This window comes from Pinus tabuliformis, chromosome 5_1 (assembly GCF_031772625.1).
Source record: "Pinus tabuliformis cultivar Carrire ecotype Pingquan chromosome 5_1, CPIR1, whole genome shotgun sequence".
NCBI classification, from domain to species: Eukaryota; Viridiplantae; Streptophyta; class Pinopsida; order Pinales; family Pinaceae; genus Pinus; species Pinus tabuliformis.
The window spans coordinates 719714263-719725736 of record NC_142305.1 but is presented as its reverse complement, the minus strand read 5'-3'; positions in this window follow the sequence as shown (position 1 = coordinate 719725736).

Genomic DNA, 11474 nt, shown 5'->3' with positions numbered 1-11474 from the left:
ATGGATTTCAGATGGCATTCCAAGTTCAGTTCGGTTGTGATTGGAGCACCGGTTTTGGTGTGATCACGCTTTGGTGAGGGTGGAGGTGGTTTAACCTTTAGATTCCCTTGGTTGTTTTTGGATTGGTTTATCCATGAGATCCCACATTCATGATTGGAATATCACACGAAGGTGACTGGTTGAAAGAAAGATTTGGTTCAACCATGTCTATGGTCGGGTGGTAGGTGGAAGTCTAGAACTTGGTCAAATTTTCCTATGATTAATGAAATCTAAGTTCTCTTGATTTTGCACTTTTTTACATGTGGATTTAATGGTTGTTATATCTCTGTTATTTACATGGTTTTATGCTGGTTATAAGCATGGTTAATTGACTGGTTCATGTCATGTTCCTTTCATGTATTTACTTGAAATTGTTAAAATGATGGATGAAAGACCTAATTGATGTTATAACAGTTCAAGGGAGAAGCTGGTGATCATTCTTGTCATGTTTCATAATATTTTTCAGTCATTCATACTTTGTCTTGTATCCTAGACCTGTAGGTTGAATTGATGATCTGAACTTAAATAGGAACACAACAACTTACAGATGTAATCATAAACACAAAGATGTGGCAGAAAAACACTTCATTTCATTAATAGAAAAATACTAAACTAAAAAGTGGCCTCCTAAGGAAAAATAATAAAATAATAGTTAAAATAATAAAATAAAAGTTATGAATTTTTTAGGGAAAAGAAGAAAACTACATTTTTTAATTGTATTTTTAGCTTATCTCCTTAGAGGTTTGCTCAAATTTCAAGTGTAAATACTCGTTGGATGCATATTTAAATTCCATATACAACGAGTACCCATTGTGAATACTTTTAAGAAGACCCACATTGATAAAAATTGAAGATACATTAAAAACGTGTGTTGAACACACTTTTTTAATGTATCTTCAATTTTTATCAATGTGGGTCTTCTCAAAAGTATGCACAATCGGTACTTATTGGATGTAGAATTTAAATTTGCATTCAATCAGTGTTTTCACTTGAAATTTGAGTAAACCTCTAAGGAGATGAGCCAAAAATACAATTAAAAAAATAGTTTTTCTTCTTTTCCCTCCAAAATATTTACATGTACCTCTTTTCAAATTTAAAGGATTTTGATTGGTTTACATATTATGACATGGAAATTACCTAAAAATTTCATGGGCACTTTTAGGCTGAAATTTCCTTTAATATCTCAGGAAAATTACCAAAGGTTGGGGATGGAGATGTTTTGCTCTGGGAAGCCGTCGACAAGTGAGCGAAGAAAGAAAAAATCCTCAATGTATGGCGAATGAATTCTGAAGCATCTAAGATCGGTTTGGTTTTATGATCTCAGGGTTGGGTTAGGTGAGATAACAATAGCTTGAGGGTGGAGGTGGTTTAACCTCTAGAGTCCCTGGTTGGTTATGTCTTGGTTTATCCCATGAGATCCCACATTCATGCTTAAAATATGGCATGGGGGTGATTGGATGAAATAAAGATTTGGTTTAGCCCAACCTATGGTTTAGTGGTACGTGGAAGTCCCTGTCCTGGTTGGATTTTGCATAAGTTAATAAGAGTTATTTTCCTATTGTGATCTATTAGAACTTGTACTTGTTAATATGTTTATGTGATGGTTGGTTTGTCATGGTTATTATTCTAGTTATGTGTTGGTTATAAGCATGGTTCCATAATGTGCTATAGTTATGGATCTTGTTCATGATTTGTTAAGTATTTGAATGGTTGATGAATGCATGGGCTAACAAGTGTTGTTACAGCTCTTTGAGAAGGAATTATACCTTCTTTTTGATTCTCAGATGAATTTAAATATTTAAGATCATATATGCATTCATGCCATGTAACTTATATGTTTACCATATGTTTGACGAAATGTCTAATGTGTACTAGGTAGTCTAGGTCAATTTCTTACTTCAAGTTTGAATGTTTGGCATTATTATGATCTTAATTATGATTATGGAAAGTTGTAGGTAGTTCTAGGCAGTGGTCTAGAGGCTAGTTGGAAAGGTGGCTCAGATCTTGGAACTGTTGACACAGAACTAGGGAATTCAGGTCATAATCGCATGGAATAGGGCTTATGAGTGCGGTTATAGCCTCATAACCACGTGCAGGGTGTTTCAAGGGTGCGGTTATGGAGTTATGTTAGTGGAAAAGGGTTCCATCTCAAGGATTGACCACCTGGGTGGTTTGCGTCCTCTTGAGTGGTTTGTGGTCTCTGAGGGATGTCTGTTTTTGGTCGGATTCCATGCCCCACTTCCATAAATGGAACTTGGAGGTTGAGTCATTTCATAGTAGTACTCAGCCTCACATTTACCCTAGGAGCTTGTAAAAGTAGGTAAATGTTTGGAGGGGTGATTACAATAACTAAGAGATCCAATGTATGCATGTGCTCATATATGTGTGGAAGTGGAGCTTGAGAAAATCGTTTTGGAAGCAATTCAAAATAACTAGTCGTTCATTCAATAGGTGGATTATGATCAGATCCCTTTCAAGTGTAAACAATGTCATGAGTATGGGAATTTTTCCAAGAATTTCCCCAAAAATGAGGATTCCCTCAAGCAGCAAGAGGATGGGAATCAATGGAAAATCCAAAAGAGAAGAAGAGGAAAAACATGCTAGAATCCTTAAAGGAGCTAGGGTCACCCCAAAGGGCCCCTCCTCTTTGATCAAGTCATCAAAATGTAGGGAAAGATTCATCTCCAAGATTTGGGAAGAAGATTTATCAACATGACTAGCAATTCCATCGAGACGTGCAAAGGAACGTCGACAAAAAGAGTAGGGGAATGTGGAAGGAAACAATCAAACGAAATATATGAACAATGAAATACAATATAATATTAGGTGTGTGAAATTTAGATAGAGATCGAGAAGAAGAGATTGTGTAGTGGCCCTATAGCCCACCCCAACTCCACAAAGGATTCATTTTTTCTCATAACTCCATGGTGGTCTCAATAATGCATCGTGAATTATCGATTTGTAGGTCCCACTCTTCTATAGCACGAGGACCTGCATTGTGCATCCAACCAAACTAAAACCTAAATGGTCGATTGGCAAGTGAAAAGTATAATTTTGAATGCTCTGTTGATTGGAGAACAAGTGAAAATTAACGAACCTACCAACTAAGTCCTACACATCTTCAGTGGCTGGAAAGAAGGGATTGACTTCCCATTAACATAAATCAGAAGCCATATCCAATTTCCATATGCAAACAAGCTTGAAAGAGGAAATCCAAACAATTTGAAACCAACAACACTACGAAATTCCCATGCAATATCACAAGAAGCAGGGTATCATATAGACCTGAAAATTGAAAATTTCCAGAAAAGATCTCAATTCCTTCTACTTAGTATCTTGAGGTAAATTATTGTTGAAACCTATAAGAATATTTTTTTTGTCAGAAAAATTGCAAAAATTGTAATTTTCCCTCGAGTCTTCCATTCTGTGAAAAATGAAAACTAAAATTTGAATAACATCGAACTAATATCATAAGAACTCAAGAAGTTCAACTTGAAATGGCCCGTCATGCTCATACTGAATCACAGTGAAAATTTTTTAAACCACAGCTTGTGAGACTGGGGATCATCTTTCTATTTCAAATCCTATATCTGAGCAAAAACCAATAAAAAAAGATAGGTATGACAAAATCTCTTAAACTTTAAGACAATATAAATAAAATGCTTAAAACTATAATATCTTTCGATACACTTATCAAAGCGATATGAAGGCCTTGTCAAGTCATATCTTGCATAAAAATCATCAATTTTCTTCAAATTTCACATTCAAAAGCTCAAGCTGAATGAGGCAAGAATACTAACATGCATTCTCCTCTTGCTCCTCACTATTAATGACGTGCAAGGGTTTCAGAGCAGAAATGGCGTAGGCTGAAAAAGGAAGGGACGGGTACCGAGACACAATATGAAAAAGAACTGGGAATAAAGCGTGTTTAGATCAGCATATGAATGGGTGTCTAAAACTAGTCCATATTTACTGGGTGATTATGATCACGTTACTTGGATTCAACCATAATTGTGCACTCTTCAATATGTCATGGAAATTGAATACAAGAATCCACTGTAGAAAGAGAAATTGGTTATGATTTGTCTGAAGACTTAATCTAGGTTCAGTGGAATCCTAGATTCATTTACCAATCATCCACATAACTTCCCATCCAATGTCACACTCCCCTCTGCACCACCTCTGGATCTTCGTTATTCCATTGTGGGCATTGTAAATACATGCATATGTGAAAATAATACTTGTGTTGAAGCATTGATGAATGCAGTGACTGGGATAGAGGTATTCGTGCAAAACTCTTCTAGGAAGTAGTGGTCAGTATTCATGCAAAACTCTCCCAGGACATAGTGGTCCTATCCACAATTGAAGGTAGCAAATCTAAAGTCCCACAGTTCGCTTCCGTATGCGCTCTTCCTTCTCTTCTTTGAGGGCTAGAAATTGGAGCACTCCTCAAATTCAAACTACCCACTAGAAACAACAAGGTAAGATATTGGAAGTTCGTTAAGCTCCCAAAGGAATTTGGCAAGGACTCCATTTCAAAACAGGTCCTTAAGTTTGAAAAATAATTTGGTATTCAGTCCATTTTTAGGTAGGGATACAAATATAGAAAGGAAATTGTACCTTCAATGTGCTAAATTTCTAAGTGCTTCAATGACTATAGATGGAAGATTTTGTAGCAAAGTTACATGTAGAGAACACATGACCACAATTTTTTTGAGATGCCTCAAGTTCCCAATGGACTTCCCAACATAAAATTCCCTCAAGTGCTTCGATGCCTGCAATGTTTATATTTCAAAATGGGTTTGACCTCTAGTATGCTAACACTAGTAAAGATCAAAACAATTTCAAAAAAAGAAACATTATCTCAAGAATTTCAAATTACTACCTATGATTCATGCATCCACAATGTTTCAAGTTTGCTCTCCTTTAATCATAGAACTCTTAAATTCGTTAGTGAAATCCTAGAAGGTAGGTAGTAGTACAGAAATTTAACCCAAGAGAACCATATTAGTGACATAGCAATGTTGAATATGCTTTTCGTGAATTCTCTTTCCACAAAAAAAAACTTCAGTCCTAATCATCTGCAACCCCTCACATAATGTTTGAAACGACTGCCTGCGAACTCCATGAGGTTTTTGAACAATGGTTAAGCCCTTTCACAGCCATGTGAGTGAATGGTCCTATTCCACGCACCTATATTGTTTTCTCAAGATGTTAGAATCATGATTAAGAATTGTTTTGGTTAAGAATTCAAAACATAAATGACACAACTTTGAGAAAAACATTATTTTGAATTTCCTTCTAATGTTTCAAAATACATATGAGTGATTTTTTAGACAGAAGACGAAGATCATGGGTTGGGAATGAAAGGCGAAGTGTCAATTCCAGAGGTTCAGTCTCTGCAATATGTATGGCCATGTTTGTCAAGTGGTCATGAATTTTTATCATCTACTTCCACCAGACACCTGCTCTCCGGGTTTTGAAGACCAAGCCATCCTCCCCATCCTGTTGCGTACCATATTCTTATAGCGGTATATTTGTCTTCTCCTATCAAGAAACCAACAATGTCTAAGAACATCTGCTTCTCTATTCTATTGAGTCTGTCATAGATAATCTTGATTGTAGCTAGTATATCATCAAGAAGAATTTTGGAGATTTTGTCCAATTGCACTTTCCCAAACTCCAAATATTTTCCACGAAAAAGACCTCTAAGAACTTTAAGGGATAATGGCAATCCAACGCAGGCATCCACAAACTCTTTGAACACTTGCTTAAATTCTATAGGAGGATATCATTGGTTGAACACATGCCAGTAGAATAGCTCTCCCGAGTGATCTTGGTCGAGTCATGTTAGCTTGAAAATTAAATACGCTGCAATCCCTGAGCTTGTAAGTATATCTTATGAGGGCTAGCCAGAGGTGTGGTAGGAATGGTGGGAATGAATTGTGCTCCCTTCACCCTTCCCTTTCAGCTCACAGTCGCCCTCAAGTTATACTGAAAACTCATTCTTTTCCATCCATCCAGAAATCAAGCATAGGGAGCGGTTTTCTTTGGAAACCCCTCCTTTGACCCTGATAATGCGAATGTGAAGCACAACTACATGCTTATGTAGGTTTCAATTCGTACCAGGGTATATTTTATTAGAGTGAACACCGTCGCAGTCAACTAAAAGATAGCAATTTAATCTAATATGTGTCATAATTTCATTGGAAAAATGAAGGCGAAAATGAAGTTTAATGATTGGTTAGGGTTAACAATGTTTGCTCACCCCAACCCCGCAAAGAAAATGTCTTCGGCGTAAAACTTGTTCATTTTCTTGGAAAATGAATAGGATGAAGGATAAGCTTAGGGGATTGAAGAACTAGAGAAGACACAAGGAGAAAATTGATATGGCAAATCCCATTATGAAAATAAAGTTCTAGAACCAAAATATGACCTTGTGTGAAATGTCTCGGCAATAGAAGTAGGTTTAGAAAAGGAAGAATATTTTGAATCTCCATAAGCAAGGAAATCTGATCTCAATTTGTTTTCCTCAATTGACGATAAATTAGAAAATGAAATGGAAAGGGATATTGATCCCCTAAAATATATAAGGAAAGTGGGCAGAAAACCTAATCGAGATTTATGGTCGGCTCATGCAAAAAGGATAAAGAACAAGGAACTCAATTGGTGATTAATGTTCCTTCCTTCAAAGTTCCTAAAAATAAAAATAAATATGGTTCCTTTAGCCCTCATCTAGTGGACGCTATAAATATTCTAGAAAATAATGAATATCATCTCCTCGAATTGCAAGGAGAGTTAGGAAGTGAGAAAATGGAATCTAAAATCAAAATATTAATTATATCAGAGAATCCCCATGTCCTCCTCCTTCAGGGGAAGAAATTAGGGGAGCGAGAATCTCTAGAAAAATGTTGAACAACTTATAAAGGGTGTAAACTAGTGGAAGTAAGCTCAAGGGGTGCTTCGGGTGGATTTTTCACTCTATGGGTATCCTCCTCCTTCAATCCTCTACAAGGAGAAAAATCTTAGCATTAGATCATCACTAGATTGATTCATCTCCCATACATGAAAAATTGCAACATACTAAACATTTGCATGCCAAATATGTATCATGACAGGGTAGAATGTTAAAAACATTTGTTAGGAAAAAGGCAAACCCTTCTCAACTCCAACTGCATTTTAGGAGGTGACTTTAATGTTAGAATTCACCAGTGGAAGAAGAAAGGTGGCAATATTGTAAGAGATTAGTTCTAGCAAAAGATGGAGGAATTCATTTCACAGTTAGACCTAGTCAATATCAATCCTTAACTCTCCAAAGTTATTATGAGAAACAAAAGGGTTGGCCTTGGACACATTGCCACAAGATTGGATCGATTCCTAGTTAGGAGTGACCTTTTGGTTCAAAACATTTCTTCATCTTCCTTTCATTTGGTATGGGGTGTTTCTGACCATCACCCTATCAACCTTCTTTTAGAGTTGGAAGATTTAAAAGGTACCATCCCATTTCCTTTTAACCCTGTGGATGAATGATGAGGATTTTAATCCACCAATGCATCAAGCATGGTCGAGGAGGGTTATTGGCTCTCCTATTTTTATATGGGAGTAGAAAATCAAGGGACTAAAAGAGGAAATAAAAAAGTGGGAAAAGGAAAGGTCCAAATATTAGAAAAGGAAAGTGGGGCATATCAAATCCAATCAAGAAGGATCCTTTTGAAAGTGTAAGAGGCTCTAGTCATTGAGGATTTTCTTGATAAAAAGTGAAAAAGGATTTGGAAAATTGCATAGGAAATTAAAGTAAGAAGAGGATATTTGGACATTGAAATCAAGAAGTTTGTGACTGCAATCAAGAGACAAAAATACTAATTTCCATGCTGTCTTTCTTTTTTTATATCTTGGATCAATGTTTGTATTTTTGGGTCTTGGATTGCCCCCCTTGTTAATAGATTTTCTATTGGTTTCTTTAAAGATTCCAAGGGCCTCAGACAAGGGTTCCCCCTCTCCCCTAGTATTTACATTCTCATGGTTGAATCATTGAGTAGGAAGCTGGAATTTGAACAAATATGGCACTCCCTCTCTAGAATCTAATTCTCAAAAGGTATAAAGGCCATAAATTAGGTGCTTCATAAAAATATCTTAATGGGGTGAGAGAATCTTGTATTCTTTGTGTCCCTCATAATAGAGGTAGCTCCCAGATATGGCTTTTGATGTTAGCTTTTATTCCTTTAATAAGGTATATGTTGACTTGAATTCTAGGAAATGTGAAATCAACAAATTTTTGGGTTGAGGGAATTATGGAAAATCCTCCTCTGGGCTCAAATACCCTATTTCATCCCCTATGTAATTAGTTGATTTCCACGCATAAAATCTCTCTATGGGATATCTCCTCCTAGTCATCTGACGGACATTCATTGATTTGGGCCTAGGGCAACATTCTGGGTCACCTTGTTAGTAGTTGTAGATCTCTTGAATCTGCTCGTATTGGATATGCTCCTTCCCCCTTATCAAATCAACATTGTCAAGGTTGGGTAGGTGATTTGTATTATGTTAAAAGGGGTTATCAATATTTTCTCTTTTGTGATAGTAGACCTCCCTCTTCTCAGCTTTGGGACTTTATTTGGAGCTCAGACTGCCTTCCAAAAATTAATTATTTTTGTTGGAAATTAGCATATAGGAAGATCTTAACAACTGATAATTTATTAAAAAGGGGAATTTTTGGACCTTCCTGGTGTGCATTGTGCAGGCACACTACTGAAAATATAGATCATCTCTTCTTGGAATGCTCATTCACACTTGAATTTTGGGGAGTGATCTTATCTCAATTAAAATCAATGGTAATATGGCCTTCTTCACTATAAAACTTGTTGGGAAAATGGGCGAAATGTTATAATGGATCTTTTGCAAGGAAAAAACTAATGAAGAGAATATGGGAAGTGTTGCCTAAATATGTATGTTGGAAAATTTGGCTGGGTAGAAATTAGGTTATTTTTCAAGATAAAAGGGTGGATGTTATCAAGGCTATGGGATCAACATCAGAGTTTCTTGGAGAATCTTTCCAGGCTAAGAAAATAAATGAAGAGGATCTGAAATTGGACGAGATTAATCAGAATGGATTCAGTTTTTGACCAAAGTGGACCATCAGGGACAAACACATCTCGACGCGAGCTAGAAAGTAAAATTATCTGAGGAATTTGATCACTAGCTCTTGGATCAGAAACAATTTTTCTTAAGCTTCAACAACACAACAAAAGGAAACCTAAGGCTATAGGAGTTGTGGGGGTAATTTTTTTGGTAAGAACCAAGAAGAACATAGGAATGCTTGGGGTTTATGTCACACTTCCAACAATGTTGTTGAAGCCTATGCCTTATATCAAGTTTTAAGAAAAATTGTGAATATGTGAATTTAGGACGTGATTGTTTTTGGTGATTCCTTGAATATAATTCACCATTTATATTTAGGATCTGTCCCTTCAAATAAAAATTTAAGTAATATTTTCAAGTGAATTTATTAGTTGTATTGGTCTATCCCTAAGAAGAAATGTCCCCATGTTCTTAGATCAAACAACTCCAAGGAAGATCACATGGCTAATTTGGGGTCAAGGCTAAATCAAGGTCAACTTTGGTGGAGGGGAAAGGGTTATGTCCCCCTTCCTTAATGGTCAATCAGGAACTCAGAAATCAAAGCAAAGGAATAATTTATCATAGTTTAATGTAACATTTTGATGTTTTATAAATTTTGTTTTTGTTAGGTCAGTATTGATGAACATATGAGTGTAATATTATAGACATTGTAGCATTTTGTTGAAAAGTTTCAAGGTCATAATTCTTTAAATGGTCATTAGTACATACTCCATTCCAACCATGTCCTCTAGTTTCAGCTCATGTAAAGTTGTAACTCAACGTCTTTTGATATAATAATTATTCTCAATTCTTAAAAAAAAATTGCATATAAATATAAATATAAATATAAATATAAATATATATAGTCATAATTCATAGTGTGTCATAATTCATATTTTGTCATACATTTTACTCTATTGGAAATCAATTTAAATATTATTTATTATAATTATTTTATATTTAATTATAATACAAAACAAATATAATAACTATAATTTTATTTTTTATTTTTTTTAATACAATTATTTTATTTTAGTTAATTTTCAAATAATTAAATAAAATATTCCATAAATGTTCTATTAAATGAATATCGCAGGTTACCAATTATGTTAAATGTTATAATAATATATTGTAGAAGTCATATGCTCTCTTGACCCATACTTTTTAATTTGATTTGAAATTTCTTTATAAATTAAATTTACTTATTCTATTTAATTTTTTAATTTTATTTTAAAAATAGTATTGGAGATAAATTGATTTTTTTAATTTAAAATTAAATTAAAATTTTATAATCAAAACCGAATCTGTGAAATCTTTAACACAAATTTTTATATTAGCAAAAGCCAAAATATTAAAAAAAAAAAATTAATAAATTCTATCATGTTCCATTTAAATAATTAGGCCGATAGGCCTTCCTTTGAAAGGGACTTTCGTCGTCCTTTTGTTTCTCACGCTGACACCTGGCGTCGGGCATAGAGCGGGCAATTTGTGGGCAATTTGTTTTCGTATTTGTTCAGGAAACACGTCAGCCCCTGCGTATCGGCCTCGCTGCAAGGAAGGGGCGGAGGTATTCAGGCGCGGAGGTATTCATGGATGTCGGGGTTGGAGGGCAGGACGCCGGCGTTCCCTGTGAGGGAAGCCACAAGAGACGCTGGAAGCCTTCGCATAGCTGGACGATGCGCCTGCTCCCGACGGCACAAAGAATGCCCCTTCTTCCATATCCGTCCATTTTCTGCTCTCCATGTTGTCTTCCACGCCCTCTGCAATAATGTTTTTGTGCTTTTCCACTTACTCCTGCAATAATGTGTCTCGTTTTTGCTGTGCAATCTGTTGTGCACGACCTAGCCCTCTGTTGTTCCATATACACTGTTTACACCTCCATTTTACTGTTCAGAAATTGTTCACTCACGTTTTACTGTTCAGAAATTGCTCCTGCTCAATTTTCAGGTCAGTGCTTCCAACATTTTAATTTTAGTCCAGTGTTTTCTTAGTGTTCTCTTCTGGGTTTTTCACTTCTGGGTTTTTCAATGGCAGGTACAACTCTCTTTCCCGGTTCAGAAATTGTTTGCCCAGGTTCCCAGGTTGTCAGAATTCTTCTGTTTACATTGCAGGTTAGTGCTCTCAAAAATGGGTTTTCTGATCCCATTCTCTCTTTTTCCTGATTCCTGGCTGTATTATATAAATTACCCTAGCAACGCTTTGGTTTTTCCTGATTCCTGGCTGTATTATATAAATTACCCTAGCAACGCTTTGTAAATTTTATCGCTACAGAAGAAGAAACCCTAACTGATCAAATCTCCAAAGAAATTTAAACCAAA